Source organism: Toxotes jaculatrix, chromosome 19, assembly GCF_017976425.1.
Source record: "Toxotes jaculatrix isolate fToxJac2 chromosome 19, fToxJac2.pri, whole genome shotgun sequence".
In the NCBI taxonomy this organism is placed as follows: domain Eukaryota; kingdom Metazoa; phylum Chordata; class Actinopteri; family Toxotidae; genus Toxotes; species Toxotes jaculatrix.
The window spans coordinates 19,544,598-19,571,627 of record NC_054412.1 but is presented as its reverse complement, the minus strand read 5'-3'; the positions used below and the strand labels follow the sequence as shown (position 1 = coordinate 19,571,627).

At 40.7% G+C, this 27,030-nt stretch overlaps 3 non-coding genes across 3 annotated transcripts; all 3 read left to right on the top strand.

Annotated features, from left to right (window-relative positions):
* Window positions 1-8,604: 8,604 nt before the first annotated feature.
* trnag-gcc lies at window positions 8,605-8,675 on the top strand. The gene has a single exon. It is a non-coding gene; the product is annotated as a tRNA-Gly (tRNA).
* Window positions 8,676-10,615: 1,940 nt separating this feature from the next.
* trnag-gcc lies at window positions 10,616-10,686 on the top strand. Its single transcript has one exon. It is a non-coding gene; the product is annotated as a tRNA-Gly (tRNA).
* A 948-nt stretch (window positions 10,687-11,634) lies between these two features.
* On the top strand, window positions 11,635-11,705 carry trnag-gcc. The gene has a single exon. It is a non-coding gene; the product is annotated as a tRNA-Gly (tRNA).
* The last annotated feature ends 15,325 nt before the right edge of the window (window positions 11,706-27,030 follow it).

The window sequence follows — 27,030 nt, the reverse complement described above, 5'->3', positions numbered from 1 at the left end:
CAAACTGGTTAATGCACAGATAAGGAACACTAACATGAAACTAAGAAATATCACATGAAAAAATTAAACATTTTCAATTTTCAAAAGAGAGCACAGACATTAGGGAAGATGTAATTACTGTAGCAGCACAACAGCCAATGTAAGTCAGACTTGAATAACTCTATAAACCTGTGAATGTTCTCATTCTTGTGTTTATACAAAGTAACCACATCCCTTTAACCTTCAATTTAATGCACGACTCTGTTGCAACCAGGCAACGCACACCTCAGCCTGATAATCTGAATAATACCTCTTCAAAGATACATACCAGACAACAGCTGTTTATTATTTACTTCAGTTATGCTCAAGTGCTACTTGAGATGTTTGGTTTCTGAAGTAGAGATCCATGTTAGAGAGCAGAATTTCCAGTGTTACCTGTGTATAAAGTGACTAATCTTTTTAATCCCCCTGTCGGATCAGCCTTTAAATAGAGTGACAAACACATAGGGTGGATTAAGAAGGAGAGAGGGCAGCCTGCTCTCCCCAGAAATATAGTTTCAGAGCAGCAAAAGCTAAAGAATAGCGATTAAATAGGCTGTCCTTGACATGAACACACCTCACTGTGAGGTTTTTCAAGGGTGGAAGTTTATGCAGAGCCTGGCTTCAAAGTAGAGAGATTGTACATGAATGGCATATTTCAGTCTCTGAGCACTGAACATAAAGCAACACTTTCTTCTCCAAATAAAAGAAGATAACAGCAAATTCTTAATTAAAAGCTGCTATTCCTACATAATGTCTCAAATAATATCTGTTGGTGTGTTCATCACAGGCAAGTACAGGGTGGGCTGGGGCCATGTCAAGGCCTCGGTTGCATATACCTGAATACACACGTGGCAAACGCATTGATTTAGAAAAAGAGAGATACCTGTAAAGGTCAGTTTTTGACAGCTGTATCAATATTTATTCCAAGTTTCAAGCAGAGTTTGGATCTGATTTGTGGCTCCGTATGAGTTTAGCTGAATCTCTGACATGGATCTGGTAATGTTTTCACCCCTATCATAGAGACGTCAGCATCTTTTTTTTTCTAGTGATCACAACTTAAATGTCTCTTTTTGGAAAAACTGGTTTTAATACCTCAGTGCCCTTGTTTGTCTCATCTTTTAGAATGGAGAAACAAAAGCAGAAGGAAAGCACAAAAAGCAGGGCTACACATAATGTGCCATTATGACCTGAATATCACAAGAAAATGAGATAATTAAGTTGTGATCACAGGCGGTGTGTTGTAACACAGGGTTGGGTTTGGGTTGTTAATATCATCATGGCTGTTTTCTGATCTACTTTTAATTTGTTGTTGATGATGTTTGCTTCCAATGTAAACTCAAAACTTCCTTCAAGGATAATGTATAATTCCATTTGCTCAATTTCTTCTCAGCCCACTGTAAATGAAAGTCAACATTTCCTGTCCAGATGTTTCACATTAAAGGATGAGGCTGGAGTTTTTCCTGTTGTCATCAAATCACATGAAAAGACAGAAACCAAAAATAAACCAAAGCCCAGTGGCTCCTATTGAAGCTGGAAATCTTTATAAACTACTCAAATATATAGTTTTATTTTATTAAGTAATGAGTAAGTAAAGTTCTAAAACTGGCCACTGTAGTTTTTAAACTAATGTTACTCACAAAAGGGGGGAAATAGGGCCTTTGTTGGGGACTATATTTAGCTGCGGATTAATCCACATTTGGTGACCAATTCCAGCAGCAGGACGGTCAAAATAAACTACATTGTGTATGTGTTCGGGCAATGAAAGAACATGTCTCCCAGTACAACAATGTTGCTCTCTGATGTGTTTTTAATAGTTTTCGGACAACAATGGAGCTCTGTGGCACAGAGGATGTATAAGGCTTTGGATTCACACACACAACACTTGTTAGCAGGACACACTAATTGTTGGTTTTGCCCTTTCAGAAAAAGAAGAATATGAAATATATTGCCATTTATGTCCTTTAATAGTCTCTCAGTGACTCAAAGAGCATGATCTGCTCCTTTCCTGCTGGGCATTTCATTTGAAACATTTGCAATAAATGTTGAGTTTTACTGAAAGTAATGTGACAACGATCAAAAGAATGGCACAGTAGAAGCTTTTAAAATTAATTAGAGAGTAAAAGCTATTTCTGTTTAAAAGAACAACTCGGGATCGACAATTGGTGAGACATGACACTGTAGAATAAGCAGTATGGAAATAGCCACCTCTGCCTAATAAAGACTGTATAATGTCTCTGAAGGTGCCCTGTGGTGTCTGGTACCAAGACGTTAGCAGCCGACTGGATAATCTCATTTAACTCTTGGCAAACTATTTCTTTAAACAAAATCCACAGCTACAACACCAAATTTCTAAACTTTCAGGCTCGATTTAAATAGGGAGCAATGATGACTGTCATTTCTGTGAATATATACTTGTTCTGTTTTGCTGGAGTTAAAAAAAAAAAACAAAAAAAACAACCCCAACAGCAGCGATGATGTTTGGCTGAAATGAAATGCATCAGACCTCTTTATGACCTGTAAGCTGCAGCTCAATGAGAACTGATTGGGTCTTTATTTTAAAATGCGGGGCTTGTCAGGAAATGATGCCACTGGCTGTAAACTGTTTCACATCCCCGGTGTGCGACAAAGTCCCCCCCCTGTCAGAAACCCAACGTGAGGCTGCCGCCAACACGGTGCTTTCTGCACACTTCCCACACGTTAGAGATGAGTTTTTTAAACTCAGGGGAGAGATATAAACAAATAGAATGTAAATGTAAAAATAAAAGGGTGAGGAAAGGAAGAATGATATGAGAGTTGGCATTGTGGAACTTTACTCAAAGGTGGGTTTATTTCTGTCAAACAGTGTTTTAACGTTTCTTAGCTTTAAATGAAATGGTTCAGGCAAAGTAGCTGAAATCAATTATACAATGCTAAATCTTCTATTACCCAAAGCCCCTCTGTGAGGCCCAGTGATGTTCACATAACAGGTGCAGTGATAAGATCCAGAGATCTGCGGTACTGATTTCTCCCTCCGCTGACTGAGTTTAACAATATCTACTGATGTATTCATACTGTGTCTCCAAAGACTCAGCCACTAAAACATTATTAAAAGCCAATACATGACTGATAAATGCAGTCTTCAGCTACCTTAATACCTATAATTTATGGCAATAAAGCCTTCATCAATCTCAGCCTTTTATCAGTTTTTCAAATTGAATTAAAGTCAGCGCCTCGCTCGAGAGGGATTTAAAGCAACCTGCTCAGAATATTCCGGGCTTGCGAGCCTTTAGTCTTCTGCCTGGAATGCCAAGCACAATTAATCCCCATGAAATGGAGCTCTGTGGCGTTGACTAGAATTAAGGTCCTAACATGAAGTCAATCAAGAGGATCAGCAGGCTGGTGAGTGGAGTGCCAGTGGCCCTGCCACTTAGACATGCTCACTGATGGAGGATGAATGGTTGGGCTTATGTTCGGCTGATGACAGGCTAACAAATATCTATAAAATCATGTTGTTACATTTTTTAAAATTTTATTCTGTGACTGAGTCTCACAGAGGCTATACTGGTAGGTATCTCTTATATCTGACTAACTACTAAACTGTTTTCCATAAAATTTTGTACAAATATCCATGGTCAGTAGAGAGTGAATCTTACACACTTTTTCTCTGGCACTACCATGAGGTTGACATTTGTGGTTCAGAGAGAAATACCTTGACAACTGTTGGATGGGTTGCCATGAAATTTGTTTAAGATATTCGAGGTGCCTAGAGGATAAATTCTGTTGACTTTGGTGATCCTCTGGCTTTTCCTCTAGTGCCAACGTAAGGTTGACATTTGTAGGTGATTGAAATACCTCGGTAACTATTGGATGGATGGTCATGAATTTTGGATTAGCCGTTAATGCTCCCCTCAGGATGATTTTTTTTAAACGTTGATCCTCTGCCTTTTCATCTATATACCACATACCAGAGGAACTAATGGCATCAGCCTCAGCTATGCTTTGTGTTTAACTGCTACTTAGCAAATGTTATTTGTTAGCATGCTACTACTACTAAGATGGGGAACATAGCAAACATCAAAAAAACAATTAAACAATTAATATGACATGCAAATCCCTGAATAAACTACAAATTGTATTGTAGTGGGGAATCCTCCACTAGTCTAGGTGGAGCTGCTGAGTGCAGCCTTGAGCCAGCCCCTCCCAACTCCTCCTAATCGGGTTATATAAGACACCTGTGATGTTCTGTCTTTCTCTCTGCCTTCTTCTCTGTCCCTGCTGTGGCTTTCCAGGTGCTGTATTCCTTGTGAAGGGTTTTGGTACAAGTTTTTAACATCCTGTGGTGAGTTGGCCTACGACTGTTCTTTATAATATATCTTAAATATGCAGAGTAAACTTTGTTAATGGCGTTTCCCCCTGTCTTTTTAGGTTCACCTTCACTACCGCTGTTTTGCCCCCCCTCTTTTTAGACGTAGTTTGCCCTTAGTTTGCCCCTGTTTGACCTTAGTTTAGCCTTTGTTCACTTTTTGCTTTGTTGATTATTGTTATTGTTTATTGGTCATTGGGCTACATTATATTTATTTGCTTTATTATTGTTGTTAAACATTCAAGATGAACTGAAATCTAATTGCTCAATCTCCTCTGGAGACAGTTTGAGACACAGTCTAGCCAGATGTTGAAAATGTGTAAATGCATCTTTCGCATAATCACATATGTAATAAAGCCATTATTAGAAATAGTTTGAACAAACAACCATCACTAGTATTTTAGAGGTTTTCAATCTCTACAACACATCAAAGGTGACATACTGTCAAAGAATGCTGGGATGATTAACTAAAAAAGGAACAAACAATAAGTTTATTCTTTTACTAGGAATAAAAGCACCACCAAAGATCCATGGTCAAAATAGACAAATAAATAAATAAATGACAGATTGAAACACCATCCAGATTGTTATTTTCCGTGCTTGTTTGCAGATACCTCACAGTCTCTTTTTATACTTGGTGAGAACATACCACCCACATTTACAGTGTGCTAAACCAATGCTCGCTGCCCAGAAGCGTCATCGCATTGCTGTTTGCCAGAAGACCCGCTGAGAGCTAAGCCATGTTAAATCTGCATCGTATGGTGTGTGTGAGAATGCCAATCTGAAGGACCCCATTATTCACTCAGAGGTCATGTTAAAATGGAACACCTTGTGATTTTTTTTTTTTTCTCTCCCCCCTTTTCTCTTGCCAGAAGCAGTCGGGAAATTAAAGGGTGCACCATTTCCAACCTGGCAACTAATTGCAGGTAGGAATAAGGCTGAGAGCCTGGCAAAGATAAACACCTTGTATAAATAGCAACGGGCAGGTCCATGTGCAGAAACTGTCGGCCCTGAACATCAGAGGTGTAAGATGGAGCTGGCAGCTGGATGAAGCTGGACCTGGGTGCACAGTGAGAATGGGCCACCTACAATATAATGAAGTGAATAGGCACTAACTGTAGAACTGACTGTGCTGAAAATATTTCATTATCCACACTCTGTCCCCCATATTGTTCCCCCAGAGTACACCTGAATCCCGAGCGAGGAACTTCAGGTGGGTTGGTTCACCCAAACGCGTTTCTTTAGTTGCTTTTGGCCAAGCTTTGGAGAGTAAATGACTGTAAATGGAATTTGGTATTGAAAAAAAAATGATATTTGAAGGAGTAGGTGATATTTTAAGGAATCGTGTTTGCGCATCAGAGTCTCTGAAAACTGAATCTTCAGTCAGTCAGTCTGACTGGGATCTGAAAGCTGTCAGACTAATTAGCTGGTGCTGCATTTGAGATAGTGCCTGGCTGAAAAACCCTGTTCTCTGCTTTACTGAATGGAGCAGCAGTAACATTCAAGACCTTCAACATAATAGGTTTCCATGGGCCGAGTCATCAGCGCTGCTGCTGCTCTATGTAGCAACAGCTACGACTGTGAAATGTGTGCTCACAATAATCTTCTGAATAAACAATCGACAAGTTGAAGTGCTTCACACTGGATTTAGGTGTTACTACCGTGTGAATTGTGGCCTAGTAAATTACCTCATCTCATTTTTGAGTTAAAAGATAGAAAAGTATTTTCCCACTTGCCATCCAACCTGTATATGTGGATACTGGCATTCCTCTAATCGTACTTTAGTAACGTGGTGCCTCTAAGAGGGAACCTTCATCTGTATGTCTGGATTTCTTTTCATTCTTTGTGTGTTCCTTATCCACTCAATCAGTTCTACTCCTCAAAGTCAGTGAGTTTGTTCTGAGGAGCTCTGCTTCAGCTGTTTAATGTGTTCTTTCTAAAGTCTGAGAAACAAACCCTGGTGATGTCATCAGGGTTTAATCTGAGTTTGGGTTTAAAGACTACAGATTTATAAAAGAAAGCCTGACATGCATGCACTTTCCAGCAATGTTTCCTTCTAAATCCTGTAACTGCAGCAATAATATGAGGAAGACCAGCAAAAACAGCCAAGCTTCATTTTATTTACATAACATCATCAAGGACATGTGCAAGCACAAAGCAAAAGTTAATTTCTACCCAAACTGAATAGGCTGTCCTGCCATAATGAGATAAGATAGGGTTTTTCATATTTGTATTTAACTGATGTGTTTGCATGAATAGTTGTTTTCTCCTCTCTCTCTCTCTCTGTAACAAAAAAAAAAAGCCTCCATGCTTTCCATGTTGCTTTTACTGTCTGAATTAATCTTGCTAACCCGGATTTCAACAACATTGCTAATATCAAAGCATTGTGAAATGAGATTTATAGACATTTTTATGGTGGACATTTTACTTGTCATAGGAAAAGCATGGATGGAACTGATTAACATTAACTGCATCTATGACTTAGATGCAGCAGTTATTGCAATAGCAATGTCATGTTATACACCTGCTTGACAAGTCAACATGTCTGTGAAGATCTATTCTACTGGAACATTTTCAGGTTGGAAGTCACTGATTTACTTTAAATAGCTTGTGTTACTTGAAAGTTTAATGGTATGTAAATATATATGTATGAGGACAGCCGCCTACTGGCTAGTAGGACTGTCATATGTATGAAAGATACTAGGCTGCGCCTTGTAATGTGTCCATTAAGTGTAATTTGTCTTAAGTGTCCTTTGGCAAGAGGCTAAACCTGCTTAACCAGATTAAGGTAATAGATTCACGCCTTTACATGGTTCACATTAATCAGATTTTCCCAACAATCGCTGTTTACATTAGCTGTTTGGTAATTATGGTACAGCCTGGAAGGATGTGAGGGCTACTTGTTCTAAAAGAAGAGAAGGAAAAATCTAGGCACTTTGCAAGTAATTACATTTTCAAGATCATAAACATGTATACTGTAACTATGATCAGGGCTGGCCCAAGCCTCTCTGAGGCTCTAAGTAGAACCCCTACACCCACCCTAGGTTCTGCAGTTATTATAATGCCTAAAAAAATAATAAAGGAAGATAATTGCTTCCACAAATCACAGTAAATCAGCAGAGGACTTCACTTTTGTAATTCGTTATAAAGCTCTATCAAAGAGAAAACTACAAACTTTTTCATGGTTGACATTTTTGTAAATACTTCTGGATGAATGTGTCAGCTAAATATAGAAAGTGCATATAAAGATAAATGAGTTAGAAACAGTTATCCATCAGGTTTTACTGTTGGCCTCATGTAATCTACCTGCTTGAGAAACTTAATCTGTCACTGAACAAATCCGCCTTCTTTATTTACTGTGGCCTGTATTTGGCATATAAAGTCAACTGGTCAAAGCAGAGACTTGATAAGATAAGAAGTAAAATAAATCACCATACACTAGCATGTTAGCTGCCTAACTTTCACTAATTATCACTAAACACAAAATACAAATGAAGCTGATGAGAGTTTCATAGGTTTTGGACATATTTGGTCATCAACCAAAGTATTGGACAAATTAAGGTGTTTACCAGATGGTGGCGCTAGATGAAAAGTTAAGGGATCACCTCATGAGGGGAGCATGAATGTCTGTGCCAAATTTCAGGGCCATCCGCCTTCACCCATTCAACCCTCTCACCACCTACATTGCTTCTAGAGGATAACCCAGCTATTCCTGCAATATGACCCCCCCCCCCCCCCCCCCCAGTCTTAGGGCAAGTCTCGGCTTGTCTGTCAGACATATCCACATGGATGAATGGAATAGGAATGGAATAGGAACTTTATTGTCACTTGCACAGAAGTACAGGCGAAATTTCGTTAAGGAGTATAGCCTCCGGGCCGCAGCAAAATGTTGCGCTACCAGGAAGGAACGCCACCTTCAGCTATACCTCTCTAAGACTGAACTCATAGTCATCCTGGCCAATCAGTCTCTCCGTCACAATATCAACTTCAAAACCCCCTGGTCATGAGAAATCTGGGTGTCATGTTTGATGAGCAGCTGTCATTCTCTGACCATGTTGCATCTGTCTCCTGGTTGTGCCTGGTTAAGTTACTCTGCTTGCACAGTGAAACCCTTACAGATGGCCCAGATTGTGGCAGCGTATCTGGTTTTCAATCAGGCTAAAAGGGCGCATGTCACGCTACTGCTCACTGACCACATCAAATTCAAGGCACAACTGTTTGCCTGGAAAGTGAAAGTGTGAGCATTGGTGGTTCAGTGGTAGAATTCTCGCCTGCCACGCGGGAGGCCCGGGTTCGATTCCCGGCCAATGTAACCTGTTTTACGGTTGGTCTGCAACCCCCTGTGACCGGCTCCTAGACTTTCTGACTGGTAGGCCCCAGACTCCGTCAGTCAAAGGAAATTATAGTGGACATGAGGAAGGAGAGGAGGGCTCATCAAGTCAAGTCGATATTTGATATTGGTCAATAATCATATCAGCCCCCCTGTAGATATCATATTGTGTTTTGTGACCCTGAGTATGACCAGTCCGGATTTGTCACTTGTCCCTCATATACTTTGACATCTCAGCACACCGTCTCTTGCTGGCCAGTGGCTCACGGACATGCCCTGCAGTAAGTGTTTGCTGTCAACGTCTCGACACTGTCAATCAACCTCCAACCTCCAGGTCTGCAATCTGCCCACCACTGTCAGCAGCACCTCGCTGATGATTCCATGACTCACCCAGATGTCCAATGTTTTCACAGCACCCAGACCTCAGCTAGAATTATACTGCAGACCCCATAAAACCACATTAGTGCAGTGGAGCCCATTTAAGGAATCATTTATAAATGTCTGTTTTGTTAATTTACCTTCTATCAGAAACTGATAAACACAACTGGTATTTGACCTGCTCATAAATGCTTCTATTCGCACTCTGTAACCTTCAACATTTCAATTGTTCATTGTGTTGTGACCTGTGGCCTATCCATTGTTGCAGCAAAGCCCAATTTCAGCTTTGAAATCAATAAAGTAAATCTTGTATTATCTTAACTTGAAAATAATTAAGGGGCTTGCAGGGTCACCTGACACCAGCAGCAGGGTATCGCCTGTGACCCCTGCTTGTTCACTTTCTGTACATAAGACTTCTTCATACAATGACTGAAAAAGAGTGATTAACCTCTTAGACCTTCCATGTTGATAAGCAACAGTATTCTGACTTGTATTTGACTGACCTGCTAGATCATTTATGTTAAACTGCAGAAGTGAAGTGCAGGAAGGTGAGATATGTTATGAGATTTAACGGAGAGCTCTTTAACCTCAGAGAGGAGAACTTGTTAAGCACTTAGAATATAAATATATAACAGCCTAAGAATAAATTGCCAGTGGCCAGTTTGCATATATGTGTTGGATTGGGTAATTCAAGTTAATATGAGTGTGTACTTTGAGATAATGCATACCGTCTATGCTTAGTTATACAATTTCTGACCCCGAAACGTAAAGAATTTCACCAGCAATGCATCTGTTGTATAAGGTGCACCTTTTTGCAGTATCAGTAAGCACAAAGCTAGGTTACGTAACTTTTTCAGAGAATAATACAATTCTCCTCTCATAAAATGAAAAACTGAATTCATATTAATACACATATCTACTGTAGTTACAATACTATACATTTTGGCATTCACACATTAACACTAAATCACCAGGTTTGTTTCTTCATTCATCTCCCTCTCAGCATACCATGCAAATTTATCTTCTTTGTGCTTTAATCACGTTGATTCATATGCTTACATATGATATTAATACAGGTAATTTTCCTATAAAACACATTGTGTATAAAAAAAACAGCTTTTTCTGCTTATAAAGGTCCATTGCATATGTGGACCTGCCCCCCACCTGAAGCTGTGCTAGCCGCTGCTGTGTCAAGTATCAAATAATCATCAAAACATATAAACTGTGGTTAACTTTAGCCCCAGTTTGCGCCTCCCACATGAAGCTGCTGGTAGGTCAATGGTGCATCACTTCACCCATTCTGTACTCTCTCAGGCAAAGGGCTTTCCCCCACCCCTCCAGTCTTGCGGCAGGTCTTGGCTTGTCGGTCAGACATATCCACATGGATGAAGGAACGCCACCTTCAGCTAAACCTCTCTAAGACTAAACTCTTCCTGAGTCTCTCCGTCACAATATCAACATCATGTCACGCTACTGCTCACTGACCTCAACTGGTTCCCCATGACTGCCCAAATCAAATGCTTGCCCAAGATGTCTCTATGTGAGCATTGGTGGTTCAGTGGTAGAATTCTCGCCTGCCACGCGGGAGGCCCGGGTTCGATTCCTGGCCAATGCAACCTGTTTTATACTTGGTCTGCACCCCCCTCTGTGACTGGCTCCTAGACTTTCTGACTGGCAGGCTAGGGACTTCAGCCAGCATCACTACTAACACTGGCACCCCACAGGGATGCATCCCCAGCCACATCCTCTGCACCCTGTTCACCCACGACTGTGTCACCTCCCACAAGTACAACATTATCCTTAAGTTTGCGGATGACACCGCAGTGATAGGACACATCACTGGCGGGGACGAAGTGGCCTACAGTAGGGAGGTGACCAGTCTGGGGTCATGGTGTGGGGACAACAACCTCAACCTGGACAAGACAAAGGAGATGATAGTGGACATGAGGAAGGAGAGGAGGCCTCATCAAGTCAAGTCAAAGTGTTTACTGTCATGTGCACAGTGAGGAAACATGTTTCCCTGTACAATGAAATTCTTCCTTTGTTGTCCACACTGAATGCCAGACAATACACACAATATAAATTCTAAAACACTAAGATTCTAAACAGTACAAAATAAAACAGATAAATAATAATACAAAAAGGGCATTTTTAAAACAGCAAGATCAGCTGTATGGCAACAGAGGTCAGCTGTATGTGCAAAAGAGATTGTGCAATTGTGCAACTGTGCATGTGCAAACTTAGAACATAAACAAGTACAGTTACATGACGTAGTCTGTGATTGTAAGCTCCTGTCAGTTGTTGAGGAGTCTGGAAGTCCTGCATTTCACACTTCTGTGTGGTGTTGAGTATCCAGGTGAGGTCCTCACTGATGTGGATGCCCAGGTATTTGAAGCTGTTGACCGTATCCACTTCAACCTCCCGGATGAACAGTGGCAGTACTTCCTGAGGAGGCTGAGGAAGTTTGGCATGTCACGCTACTGCTCACTGACCTCAACTGGTTACCCATGGCTGCCCAAATCAAATTCAAGCCACTGATGTTTACCCAAGGTAAGCTGTGTGAGCATTGGTGGTTCAGTGGTAGAATTCTCGCCTGCCACGCGGGAGGCCCGGGTTCGATTCCCGGCCAATGCAACCTGTTTTACACTTGGTTAGCACTCCTCAACTGAATGTGAATGGCTCCTAGACTTTCTGACTGGCAGGCCCTGGTCTGTCAGGGTTGGCACTAGGACTTCAGCCAGCATTACTTCTAACATTGGCACCCCACAGGGATGCATCCTCAGCCGCATCCTCTACATCCTGTTCCCCACGAATGTGTCACCTCCCACAAGTACAACATGTCTGTACAATTGTGCATTAATGACTGTGCAGTTGTGCAGTTTGCACATGCACAATCGCACAGTCATTGCTCTCTGTTGCACATATAGCTGATCATGCTCAATCACACAGACAATTGCAGCAGAGACCGTTCTTGTTTGTGTTTCCCCCAATGGTGGAATGAGCAACCACATGCTATCAGAGAAGGGACGTCCCTCTCTCGCTTCAAGAACCTCTTGAATACTCATCTCTTCCAAGAGCACCAACTCTCCAAACACCCTAACATGCCTAACTAGCACTTTCAGTGCTCGTCTTTACCTGATCTCCTTGCGCTTCATCTTACTCCTACTGTACTGAAACTTTAGTGTTGTCCCTCAGTCACTTTAGATAAAATTACCAATGTTAAAGTAAATGCAAATGTTTAACTATTAGCTAAGCTTTCGTGAAAAAAACTTTTAGTCACTTGTCCTTCCTGTCCCCCTGTTGTTACAGCTGCTTCTGAGTATAAAAGTAAAAGTATTGAGTATTGAAAAGTATTTAGTAGATTTAAAAAAATGTATATATATATATATATATATAAAGATCCACATCTAGACATACTTCATAATGAACTTCATGACATGCTGTTGAGCAAGGTTAGGTTCTAAGACTGTATTTGTAGTAACTTTACTGTACAATTGTAACAAAGAAACACAGTTTTCAGTTTTATTTACAATAGATTGGACATGGCTTCATCCTCAGGCTAGAGGCAGATCAAAATAACTAACAACATTTTTGGTTGGGAACTTGACCAACTGAGTTTGAGGGAAGTAAGACCAATGTTGCTCTGAGTCAAGGTAAGAAGCTGTAGACTTAAATACTGTATAGGTAAAGTATTACTGTAATAAAGTCTGCTATCTTTTCTGTCTTCATAGAACAAGGTTCTCTCTGTGTGCTGGTCTGTATTAAACAGAATGTGCATCAGCGTATGAGTTCTTAATCTGCCTGTGTACCAGAGACACATTTTACATTCAGAGTAAAATGACTCAGATGCTGATGAAATCATGCTGTTACCCTCCAGTCAACTGACTTTCAACCCCCCTGCTGACTCAGACTCTTCTCAAAATCTCAAGTTTTTTTTTCCATCACTGCTTCATACACTACGTATAAAGCAAACAATACAGTATTGACTTTCTAAGACCTCAATTTAACAAAGCTGAAATCGAAGCAAAATTGTCCCCTGCTTATTTCAAAGAGGCAAATATCACATATTAATAGATCTTCATGCTGTGTTGCTGTGTATTACACTACCACAATAAATGCCAGAGTTCTGAAGGCAGAGACATTGACAGGATTGCCTGGTGTGATGTTAAATGTTTTATTTTTCTACACTCTGGCCCTCTTCTGTCTGTCGGGCTTTCACTCACACACAAAATATACAGTTTTTCTTTTTAGCCAGTTCAGGCGGATATCACTGGGATTTCTCAGCAATAAGGCGTTGTATTCCATCAAGTAAGACGGCTCATCATTTGACACAAGAAATGTCATTCAACAGGGGTTACTCTCAATCAATCGGTGTCATCTCATTCATGACATGCAGTGGTACTTCCTTGTTAAAAGCTTGCTTAAAGACAATGAAAGCCACAGGATCCCTCATGCAATAAGTCTTTTGTAGCTAGTCGGTTGTTTGCACTGTCTTCACGGTGCAGACTTAATTTTATACTGAGATGAATGAAAAAGTTTGAACCAACTTAGAATCCAAGACTGAAGGAAAGCTGATGTGACCGTTTAGCTTTAGCTTGGCTACAAATCCCTGAGGCTAAAGGAACACAGATGTAAGCTTTGCACTCCTGTAACATCACTGGACTCACAATGGACAAAAAAGATCGAAACCAGAGATGTACTGAAAGTGTTTTTTTTTTATTTCACACACTAGCCGCAATGCAACCGGACTAGCTGACGGATCCTATAGCCTCAAGCAAGTCTGGTCAGCTCCCCTCTTTCTAAGTCCACCTCCACAGATTGTTTTCACTTTCAGACTTGTAGTCTTCACCTTAGCCCACGCTGACTCAAGTGGCATCACTTATCAGTCTTCACACAGCTCACTTTGAAGACACAAAAGGCTTTATACTTGCACATATGCAACAGTACTCCCAGGACTCCCTCACACCAAATAGCAAAGTAAATGCATCCTCCACATTTATTTTTTATTTTATTTACTTATTACTTGAAACAGATTTTTGAAAACAACAATAATCAACATTAACATTCCTAGACAACTGGATTCACCATTTGTCGCTTCCAAAGTGAAATCTTATGAACTGCAGATAAGGAAAGAAAATAATTAATAAATAAGTATATATAATAAATATATATAGTAAAAACAAAGTCAAATATTCTGCACGCATGATGGTGTGAGCCCTCTAAAGGCAGTGTTCTTGTCCCTGCAGGAGATCCACAGAGAAACAACAAAAGATGTTGACTCATAGGCTACATAAATATTATACTTGCATGTACATAATATATGCATCCTTACACACACTGTACTTTGAATACAACAGGCCAAAGTAAAAGGAATGCTAATTGAACAAACAAAGTTAAAGTAATGTGAGGCTTGAGTTAGGCCTAGAGGCCTGGTAACTCCACCCAGTAATGGGTGGGGATAGATATGCCTGCCTTTAAAAGGCCAGGTGAAGGTGCAGCACTTCCTTTGTCTGAGGCTTCCTGTGAGCCGTGCTTTGGTGTGTGCAGATCTTTGCAGTCCTGTGAGCTTGTAGGCTGTGGCTAAATTAAGCTTAGCTCTTTCCTTGTGCTCCATAGTAATATGTGTTTCCATCTGACAGGAGGACTGAGGAGTGCACCTTGTTGAGCTTTGACCACAGAACCAGACAGAGCCAGGGGATTCTATAGTAGGCCCACATCCAGACTGCTGCTTTGCCTGAGTGGTTCTTTTATTGGTTGAATGTGAATGTGAATGTGCTTCACCTGTTGCTTTTACTCTTCATATAAGTCCTGTCTTATTCATTTTATTTGTTTGTTTGTTTTATCAGAACCAACTGATTTTAAAATTGTTTTTATTTTAGGTAGAGGGGCCAGCCTGTGGGGAGTAGTTTTGCTGGGTACACACTTTGCGTGCTGTATGGTGATATAAATGGTGGCGGTCACATAGTCATGTCTGAATTTTCTTGTGCAGTGCAGTGTTTAAAACCTTGCAGTGCTTGAATTATCTTCTAGTGGGCACCTGGTGAGCACATGGTGTAAGAATAAGCAGATCGCGATAGGATCTCCACACAGCGAGGACTCTACCCATGTTTTAAGCTTTTATTATGGTATTTAGTTGGTGCTATCTAGGTTATTTTTTTTAAATTGTAGAATAAAAGCTATCATTTGCACTATCTGAGTGCTTTTGTTCTTTTAGGCCTGCTAGCTCTCAACTCCTCTTGTTTTAATTATCTTGATTTAAATAAACTCTATTTGTTTTAATGCATGTCTGCCACTCTTCCTTTTTGAACCTTTCTTTTTTTTTATTTGTGTCACCACTCAGTATTAGTAAGTTATATTTCCTTGAGGATTATGATTTTAAATCCTCAGGCCTCTCTACATTCTGAGTTGGGTCACAGTAATATTAACATATTGAGATTAACAATAAATCTTTAAATGGTTCTTAGCATATATGCAAAGGTTTATTATTATTTTTTTTAAAGCTGCATAAATTATTTTGGCCACTTGGGGGCAGAACTTTACACCAAGCACCATGGCCTGCCGAAGCTGATTTGGCTAACTTGTTAGCAAAGTATTGCCTGGACCTGCATACACATCCAGCAGACACGCGTCATTCATTAGGCGTCGTGTTTACATGCCTGACGGACCAAGTCCAACATTCACTCTCTTTCTATCTCTTGTTTATTTGACCATCTCAGGAGAATTTAAAGTGGCTTTTAAGCAGCAAGATCCTTCATTGTGTTGGCTGAAAGAAGCAAATAAAGCTGAGGAGCTAAAGAGAAGAGCTGAATGGTAATTTACTATAGTTTGTACATCACACTTTACCCTTTTCCTTTTTACATTATACGTAGTAATCTGACCCATTCTTTATATAAGATATTGAGTACTGCAGCATAAAACTTTGCAGATGCATCGATGGGGTGGGGGAGTTTTGGAAAACGTAGATGGCCTACTTTGACCAAGTTCAACTACGGTGCATGAGTGGGAATAGAAAAAGTCTGTTTCCAATGTTAAGTATCTGAACTCCAACTTTGAGTTGGAGTTTGTAAATTATTCATTAACAGTTGAAGTTCTTCAATAGGGATAATTCTGTATGAAACTACACAGATATATAAGATTACAGGGAACAGCAGCATTAGCCATCACAGAGAAACTCTGTGATTTTAAAGCAGTGAACATGTACAAACAGCTCAGGAGACAGACGGTTCAATCTTAATATATTCAGATGTACTTTAAATGGTGAAATCAAAGCATCTGCAGAGTTGGAATGTTGCTGTTTTGGAAATGACGTGTTGTTTAATTAGTTTGTTTTAACAGTATACCTCAGTGAAGCTTTGAGCCGCACTGTTTGCTTTCTGTTTACATCACTTTCCTCAGCTGTAATTAACACAATGATTCAATGTCTTCCATTTCTCAGTAGACCAAACAAAACTACAGGAGAGAATCACACTGTGCGAAGCCATAAACAGTGCTGAGGTATGCGCGAGATGATGTACATAATAAATCAGCGCTGTACCTCCGTAATGCACTCCTTTAAGTCCGATGTAATGAATGTCACTTGAAGGACTCAACGCAGTCAGAAAAAAAAAACAAAAAACTGTTCAATTATTGTGGAGTTAGAGCAATTTGAAAAGGTTTCCCAGCCTCCCCCTGCCTGGAGCGTACGAGGAGGCTGGTGTTATTTTTTCCATCTGCATATGTCACCTGTAACATTAATTTGAGTAATAACTGAATGGTCTCTCTTTACTGTTACCTTCCCCTCCATTGCCCTTGTAGCGTCTGCAGGGTGGGAAAGGTCTTTCTCATTTGCTTTCCCCATTGTACTTAACACGTCTGTGGGTGTCACGAGACCTTTTCGGTCTGGACAGATGCTGAATGTCAACACTTTATATTTTCCTTCCATGAGAGACATGAGAAACCTTAACTTCACCTCTTTGATTAAAGAACAAACAAACAAACAAACAAAAAAAACATAATTTGATGGTGTGAAATAGGATAAGTGGACCTTTTCCTTTAAAGCGCAGGTCATTCGTAATGATGAAGGAAAGGTAAGTAGGGTGCACTCTGTAATCCCCCTCCTCTTCAGCTCTGGTTAAGTGATTCAGTTCCCACCCGCTGCCTGCTTGCTTGACGACTCTGCACTTTGCCGGGCCGAAAACACCCCTCTGAAAACCTACAAATGCAAATTGAAATAACAGCCTTGTTGCGGCGCAATAATTCTGCAGTGACAGATCAACGGGAACATTTCAACCATTCCTCTTCCTCCAGCTCTGTGCCTGCTTCTCATTAGGCCCATAAATAAAGCTCCTGCTGAAAAGTTTTGGAGGAAACAGCATCGTGCTCTTATGTGGAATACAGACATCAACTTTTCTCTCCCCGGATCCCTAGACTATATCTTCCCCACCCTCCCCAACCAGAACCCCCACTTTTTGTTTGGGGTTTCTTGTGAAGTTGGCACACTTCAAAGCTGTCGGATTGACAGCACTGCAGACTGAAAGATCCTATTCATCTGCCTGGTGGAATTATGCAGACATCTCTCTTGAGCACCACTTCAGAACCTCGCTCTCTTTACTTTAAATATCTGGCCTCTGCATGACACCCTGCAACAAGCTGAAAAAATATGTGAAGGAAAGGAGTAGGAAGAATAAAAAAAAAAAAAAAACTCTTGAAGAGAGGAAAGAATGAGCTAGTTTAACACAATACAATCGCACATCAGTTAAACATCCTACAAGCTGCTAAATGGTATGACACCAGCAAGCGTTTGGGGGACGTTGGAGGGGAAAGTACGACTTTCCTCTGCCGTCTCTGGGTAAGAGAGTAAATCTGCTGGAGTACATGATGATAACATTTACCAGCCTGACAGAAAATAAGACAAATAAGACCAATACACATATGCACAGCTAATGAATTTTCTGTTTCATTTTGTCCATTTCAGTCTCACGCTCTTGGGTGAGCTCTGGTGCTCTCACATGACTGTCGGAGTCGTCCCTCTCTGGCCGAGCATGTGCAGAGCGGCGATTCAGCCCTGACCTCCCTCACCTCCACCAGGCGGACACCGCCGCACTGTTCCTGTTATATCATCCATCATGGCTGTCATAATCCTATCTGGGCTAATATTACCAACAAAGCCGGGGTGCCAGGGTAGTTTATCTAATACAGAGCCATGGTGTGGTGTCATGAGGCGGAATGCAGTGTCTCACTGGTGGAGTCTGGGTAATAGGAAGCATCAGCAGGTTTGATATAAGATCTTTAAAAATGTCATTAATGTCGTTCCAATGTACTTTCATGGACTTTAACTCCACACATGGCCCTGTGTTTTCTTACTACACGTCGCTGTCGCTTCATCAGTTACTTTGACTTCATAGTTAAAGTCATCATTTCACCCAAATTCTGTCAAATTTAGTTTGTGTTGCTCAAGAAATTAAAAGGTTACATCTGAAAAACTTGCTTTACCTGCAAAAAAGTCTTATTTATGTAGGATAATGTGTATATATGTATATATGTATTTTTGTGTGACTCTTTAAAGCTGCATGAGTGGATTTTTCTGGCACGCTCACGTCACTATAAAGTTGTGCAAATGTTCATCAGACACAGAACCACACTAGCAAACGTGAGGTCATGTTTTGGTCTACCTGATGAATGTAGGTCAAAGTGTGGCCACTTCCTCCTGAGATAAATCTCTGGCTTTTTAGCAGTTAGATGTTCAGTTTGTTTTTCTTAGCGGGCTCGTTTCTAAACTTCTCCATCTGACATTTTGTGCCGGACAGGTAGTGTGTAGAGGCTGCGTGAAAGCATTTTTGCTGAACACAACTCCTGCTGTATGCGAGGTTGGTGAACGTGGCGTTTGAGGGGGTAGGAAAGCCAAAAAAATGAGATGAAAGATAAAAAATAACTATACGTTGCCTCTTTCCATGACTTTGCATATCTTAGCCCTGTAAAGCTTTTTTTTTTTTCCAATCTGGATACATTCTACAACATGAAAATAACATTCCAGCTTGAATAAATTGTTACTAAGCTCGCGAGGACACTGTCAATATGTGACTCATTTAAAAAATAACTCACAACCTCCTATCACATTTCCTCTTCCAGCTTGATCCGGGATCAGTCTCACTGGTTTGGCTTTGCCTGGTAAACAACGAGCATTTATCACAATGTGCTCTCAATTATTCCCATGTGGATCATGTTAGACATTTTATGTAAAGTCAAGCCCCCTAACAATTGTTTAATGATGAGCATACCGGTTTGATGACAATTACATTCAGTCAAGTTGAAAAAAAGAAAAAGTTCGGAGCAATGAGATCTAAGATTAAGACCATCCAGCGTAGACGCAATCAATATGTTGTGACGAACCTTTGCTTTGTAGTATGAGCTGCGATGGCTGCAGCAATTACAACAGCGTGATTACAAGACTAATTGGACATAACAGAGTAATTGTGGAGTTAAACCACCACGGCCGCAGTGGTATGAGGAACATCCGCTGAGCATACACAGAAGATGAGTGTGCCGGCGTTGCTGCTGCTGCTGAGCTGGCTCTTCCCTAAACAGCTTGTAATAACGTTGGAGGTACAGGCAGCGTTCACATCGCATCCCCTCGGCGACCCGACTCAACTGCACCCCTTTGGCAAGACGCACAGCAGCTGTTCTGGAGACAGATGAACGGTGAGACGAGGAACCTGTCCGACCATTTACCCCCGACACCATCCATCATCGCTGACAGCTCTCGATCATTGCTTATATTAATAAAACCATCCCATCAATATTGTGGGGCCGGGGTATTCTCCAGTCAGATGCTCCCTGTCTTGGTGTCTTTGTATAGATGTATATCATAAATCTAACCTCTCAATGGCCAATGAAGTAGACCTCATACACAGAAGAAGGGCCATTATAGAAAACTTGAAGGGGTCATAGAAGCTTCACATAGTGAAGGAATGCTGAAAGGGTTTGGATGTACATGCTGAAGCTGTGCATGAAACGTCCTACAATACCTGTGAAATAAAAATTAAAACGTTCACATGGTTTTTATTACCTTGTAAAAAAATTCACATATGAATGTGATCATCGTCCATCAACCTTTGTGATTTAAAAGAGGTTCTCTGCCAGAACATTTTACCTGAAAGAGTAGAAAATGTCGACACCTTGGATTTGTTTAATTTTGCTTATTCATTTTATTATATTTTCTGTTTTCTGTTTTGGTTACATTTGGAAAATCTGAAATATTAAATCCTTTATTTACTTACTTTTTGCTTGACCTAGAAGAGTAAGTTACTTTGTCTCAGTGGAAATTTGGATTAATATTAATTCCAGAATGAAGATAAATTTGAATAAGTAAGACCATGAATTTTGTTCAATTTTGAGATCTTCCGTATCCAACATTTACACATTGCCCTTAGAATGGGGCTAGAATAGAGCTTGTGAGGTTAATCCTCTGGGGAGCATGAATATACTCAGTAGATTTCACAGCAATCTCGCATTGCTTTTGTGGAAATTTGGAAAGTGGAAATTTGACATGATGGTGGTATTAAAGTAAATGTCAGGGGGCCATGAATAAAATTCATCCTCTGTGGACAATAAAAATTCATAAGTTCAAGTAAAATTTGTCCCCTGCAATCAGGCCTTGCCGCTAGCAGGGCCAGAAGGCGGGGTGGTTAAAGCATTAAAGATGAAGTCAAGACATAAAGGAGAAAAGGTAATCTTACATAGAGAATGAATATTTCTCTAAAAGAAGACAAAAACATTCATATCTTGCCCTGCACTGTTGAAAACGAGCTCTTGTTCATTTTGAATATGGTGTAAGATGCTAATGTTACATGAAAATGTTCAAATTGCGTGAGCCATGCTCCTGTGCAGCCCTCAGGAAAGCTGGCATCACAAAAGTGCTCGACTTTTTTTGAGCTTGGATGCAAACTTGTCACAGACGGATTCAGCAGTGCACTTCAATTCTGTGGAAATACAGGGCTGCAGCAGATTATATAAGTGTTAGTTTTGAAGGTCTGTGATGCGTCTCCTTGATGTGGATGTGACTAGAATAAGGCATTGTTGGAGCTCTGTGCAGAACTTCTGAAAGTGGAGCATTCCTCAGATGTAATCTCCTTTGCCCGGATGAAAGGCCTAGTCATAACGGACCATCTCCTGTTTATGGGGGCCTCTATGGAGCAGGTCTGTAGCTTAGAAGGAGATTACAATGGATTTACCACTGATCTCACACACTCCTTTGCAACTCCCCCACCCCCTGCTACCTTCACCTCCCAAAAGTACCGCTCTGTGCACGCTGCAGCCAATTGTCACCAGCTTTGTTGAAGGTATGTGATGCGGCCACGAGGCCCAAAGCTTAAAGCTAAAGTGGAAAGCGTGCACTGCGGTCAATCAGAAGCAGCTGCATTTATGATCCATACAACGACACACAATGGCCACGGAGCAGACTCTTCTTCTTCTTCTCTCTCTCTCCGGCTCTTGAGTTCAATGGAATCTGGGTCACTTCATGATAATGGTGGGTGGGGGGGTGTTGAGGATGCAGTCGTAAGGATGGGGTCGCACCGGGGGAATCGTTCAAATTCTGCTGATGAAAAAAACCCCACTGTCTCTCCTCAGAAATGCAATATAGGTCACTCCTGCAAAGATCTGTATGCAGCACATACAGAGGAGGGTGGGAGTGTGTGTGGGGGTGATGGGGGGGTGGGGTTGTGCTGATAAATAATTAATGAAAGCGGATAGCTGGGTGAAATAATCCAATGTTTGTGTACCAAATCAAGAGGATGAGCAACACCTAGCTCTGCTTGCAGCGTAGCCTCAAAGGGCACGTATCAAGAGACAGGGCTAAGTTGCGAGTGATTAGTCATGTTTATTACTACAGACATCAGGACTCACTTGAGAGGAGGAACTTCAGAGAGCGAGAGAGAGAGAGAGAGAGAGAGAGAGAGAGAGAAGTAGGAGTTTCATCACTGTGTTCAGGTGAATTCATCATGACAAATAATTTGCTTATTTGGCAGACATTGTGTCGGGCTGCAAACCTTTCTTCACAAAACTGCTTTCGCAGACAGCTAATTTGCAGGATGTTTTATTGGGAATGCAAAGCTGGAGCAAGGAAACATTTTTTTTACTAAACGTGTCTGAAAAACTGTCAGTGTATTTCATTAGCTTCTCCACGATAATGCCTCCTAGCCACACATTTTTATGTTTATGTTAAAGCAAACTAAAAGCAAAAAACTACATTTTTCTAGTTCACCTCTTTCTCTGTTGGTTCGGTGTCTTTTTTTGTCTCCAAAAGTGGATGGGGCTCTGCTGGAAAAAGGTGATCTCACAGATTTTCATGCTGTGTGTTTGCGTTTTGCTGTCACCTTACAGATAGCTGCTGTTCCGCGAGCGTCCGTTACACTCTGCGACCTGTGCTGAGGGTTTCCTTCACTGATTTGTGCGAGCTAAAGATATTTCCTGTCAGTATTCTAACATGGGCACTTGCCATTAGAATCCAAACCCTCTGTGATTCAAGTTATATAACAATTAATTTGCTGGCAACCAAAAAAACCTCTTACCAGCCCAGGAGTCCCAGCAAATTAATCCAAAATGTTGTTGACTTCAATAGTCAAATATACCCCAGATTGCAATATTGCATCACAACAAATCCCCCAGAATAAATGGCATAGGACATGGCTTCTCACTGTCTTTACGAACTACGTGTTAATGATAATGAGGTGGTTCAGTCCCACACTTTGCTGACCAGTCCATCCAGCCCATATACTCTTACCTGCAAGGTTTTTATAGCTCTACGGCAATATCACACTACTTACAGTGCATCCGGAAAGTATTCACAGCGCTTCACTTTTACCACATTACGTTATGCTTTATTCCAAAATTGATTAAGCTCATTTTTTCCCCAAAATTCAACACACAGCACCCCATAATGACAATGCGAAAAGTTTTTTTTTTTTTTTATGTTTAATGTTTTAATGCAAGTTTATTAAAAATAGAAAAATCAAGAAATCATTTGTACACAAGTATTCACAGCCTTTGCCATGAAGCTCAAAATTGAGCTCAGGTGCATCCTGTTTCCACTGATCATCCTTGAGATGTTTCTACAGCTTAAATGGACTCCACCTGTGGTAAATTCAGTTGATTGGGCATGATTTGGAATGGCACACACCTTGCCTATATAAGGTCCCACAGTTGACAGTGCATGTCAAAGCACAAACCTAGCATGACGCCGAAGGACTTGTCTGTAGACCTCTGAGACAGGATTGTCTTGAGGCACAAATCTGGGGGAGGGTATAGAAAAATTTCTGCTGCTTTGAAGGTCTCAGTGAGCACAGTGGCTTCCATCATTTGTAAATGGAAGAAGTTTGGAACCACCAGAACTCTTCCTAGAGCTCGCGGGCCATCTGAACTGGGGGAGAAGGGGAGGTGACCGAGAACCTGGTGGTCACTCTGACAGAGTGCCAGCATTCCTTTGTGGAGAGAGGAAAACCTTCCAGAAAGACAACCATCTCTGCAGCAATCCACCAACCTCCCTGTATGGTCATCCTGGATGAAAACCTGCCCCAGAGTGTTCTTTACCTCACACTGGGGCGACGGTTCATCTTTTAGCAGGACCATGACCCTAAATATACAGCCAAGATAACAAAGGAGTGGCTTCAGACCAACTCTGTGAATGTCCTTGAGTAGCCCAGCCAGAGCCCAGACTTGAATCCGATTGAACTTCTCTGGAAAGATCTGAAAATGGCTGTGCACTGACACTGCACATCCAACCTGGTGGCGCTTGAGAGGTTCTTTAGAGGTCTTTAGACTTAGCAACATTGCTGTTCCAACTGTGGCTGGAGAGTAAATTACTAATACAAGTCGACCACTAAGACCCTTTCAAAAACTCCAGATGGCTCTTCAGTGCAGTTAGGGTGAGTCTTATTTTGAAATACTAATTTTTTTTATTTATTTATTTTTTTTAAATTGTTGGATTCCTCACTTGTGGGTGAAAAATTGAGACTATTCTGCCTTTTCACTGTGGCACATTCCCACTGTTTCCTCTGCTGGTCTTTGTTCCTCTGTTTCTTTTAGACCATTTCACCCTTCAGTCCTTTCATCTGATGTAGTTTAATTGGCTTGTTTCATTTGTAGAGACACAGGAACTTGCTGTTTCACTTCTGTTACAAGAAAAGCTGAACTTTTGTAACAATGATAACACAGACTTTTGACAAACACACACTCTGGGTATTTTATGTTCATTTGTTTTGCATTTGTTTCACAAATGGCCCTTATGTGTCACATCTAGCCCTTGGTTCAAGTTATGTCTTTTTGTTGTGTTCCTGTTTTATTTTGTAGCTCTAACCCTCTGTCTCTTTTCAGATTTACTTCCTGCCCTCCTGTGTTTCCTGCCTGTTTGATTACCTGGCTCCACCCTAATGTGTTGCACCTGTTTCCTATTGTCTCTCCATCCCCTCATGTATTTAAGCTGTGTCTTCCCCTTTGTTCTCTACCAGTTTGTCTGTCCTTTTGAATCAAGTGTTCCAGCAGTTTTCCGTGTGTTTTTCCTGTGAGTTTGCCTATCGATTTGGATACCTTTGCCTGATTCTACTGATTACCATGTACCGACCCTTGCCTGTTAATAAACCTGCCTTTACTCATCTGAGTCTGTGTTGAGTTGTGCATTTGAGTCCCTGGTCTGAGCCCGGCCTGATATTATGTTAAATTTGTTGAGTGTACATCCAATAAAACAGGGACTGTTAGGTGCCCTCATATGTGCCAGTGCAAATTTAGTATGAAGGCATGAAAGGGGAGTAAAGACAGAATGAACCACAGCACGCTGAAGAGCCCCTTCCTATCACAGCATAAATGAAGCAGAGAAAATATTGTATTTCTTAAAAATGTTGACTTGAGAAAAGAAGCAAATGGGGCATAAATTCAAATCATGCCCTTGGGTTTGTGTAACTGAATGTTTGACCCATTTTTTTTTTTTTTTTTAAAAAGTATCAAATCAAAATAGTACACTTTTATTCTGACTTGATATTTATCTGGTCAGTGGTGATAATGTGTAATACAGGGATTTATTTCACTGTTGCTCTGTAACCTTTGCCCGTGTTTGCTCGCAGCATACAAATATCCACCAAACTGTTTCCGAGGTCTCTGATGCTCCCACTCAGCTGTTCCGTGCAGCTGCCCTTTGAAATGTGGCCTCTTCCCATCCGATAACCCACAGACTCCAAAGAGGTTGCCAGCAGTTTCCTCTTAATTATTATGCCTGCTATCAAAGACAGGAAGGAGGAATTTGGAGGTGGATTTTATTGATAAAAATTACCATAATTTAACATAATACTGCACTGATTTTCATTTCAGTCAAGCAGAGGAAAGTAATGATGAGCACCTCAAACTTCTGACTCCAACTGTACACTCATGCGTGTACAGTTGGAGTCGGAAGTTTACATAGACTGAGGTCATTAAAACCCATTTTAAACCACAGCTGATTGCCAGTCAATACCTTTGAAACTGTACCACAGAGTTTTCTACATGTGTTAAATACAGAGGATGTGACACGCTAAAGCAATTTGAGTAGCCACAAAAAAAAAATCTATAGAATTTTATTCTTTATAGTCATTTAAAAAGGTTTTAACATTATTTTACACCTGAATTGTAAATATTCATTTATATTCTGTTTCTCATAAATTTTATCTCCCATTTTGATGGTTTAATCCCTGTTATTATGGCATCACTGTTATTGTGTTATTGATTGAGCCATATTAACCAGCAAAGTAATGTCAACACCTCTTAAATTAGTATTAGTATTAATGAGTAATTGACTGTAATAAAGGACATGAAATATATGTAGTATGTTGAAGTTTTTGTTTCAGTTCAGTCTCCATGAGATGTGAAAGATTCATTAGATTCAGCCCGTCATAGATGATTTAAAACCCTCATCGAAAATTAAAACCAGGAAAAACACTCAAACAGGGTTTCCACATGACAGCAGCGATAGTCAGCGCGTTGCAGGTTTTATCTTTTTTATTTATGTTTAACCTGGACTTCACAGCGTGAGTGCCATCAGCACACTGAATTATTTATGTACACTGCCACTAACGACTGGCCCAAATTTTGGGGTTTTCCTCCCACACACGCATGAGGAGTCCGGGGCAGCATCCAATGTAACAAAGGACATGCAGCTCTGGCTTCACTTTTTATTTTATCACCATAATGAGGCAACAAAAACCTCACTGTCATAGAAGGCTGCTTGAAAAGCTAAGGGTCACCATAAACAACAAAGGCTAGGACTTTATGAAACCCAGGAGATGAATAGGGGCTGCAGAAAAAAAGCATTCTTGTTAGAGAACATATGTTTCGCTTGCATCCCTTGTGTAAAGGTCACAGAGAGACAGAGTAATGGCTCCGGCATATTCATCGCTACGCGTCTTCATTTAGGCAACCATCCATTTCCCGCAGATGAGCAGGGGGGACCCCCACATCATTTATGATCGTGAAATTATGTACTCAGTTGCTGCGAGGGGAAAAGCAGAGTTATGAGTTACAGCATTATGACTTTCCAGGGTCTAATGAAGCCATCACTTTGCTGCTGAACTGCATAATTGTTGCTGCTTTGTGCCATATTTAAGAATATTATAGAACATTTGGACACCTTTTGAGAGGCTGGGCAACTATACAAGATGTTTTATAGTCATATTGTCACCATTAGTGCTGCTTTTATTCATTTCCCCTTTGAATCTGTAAACTGTGAATCCTAAATGGATATTAATTATTTTATGCTTTTTTTTTTCTTTTTTTCATTGGCATCCAATGAGCTGTAAGAACACTGACAGCTCTCTGGCAGCTGCTCTTTCATTTCATATTTTCATAATAGGACAAGTAAGCTAGCTAATTAGAGCAGAAATCCAACAGAAGGGAGGAGGTAATACATCAAGATAAAAAACCAAACTGTAACTGCTTCGTAATTTGACCTTTTGGATTGAGA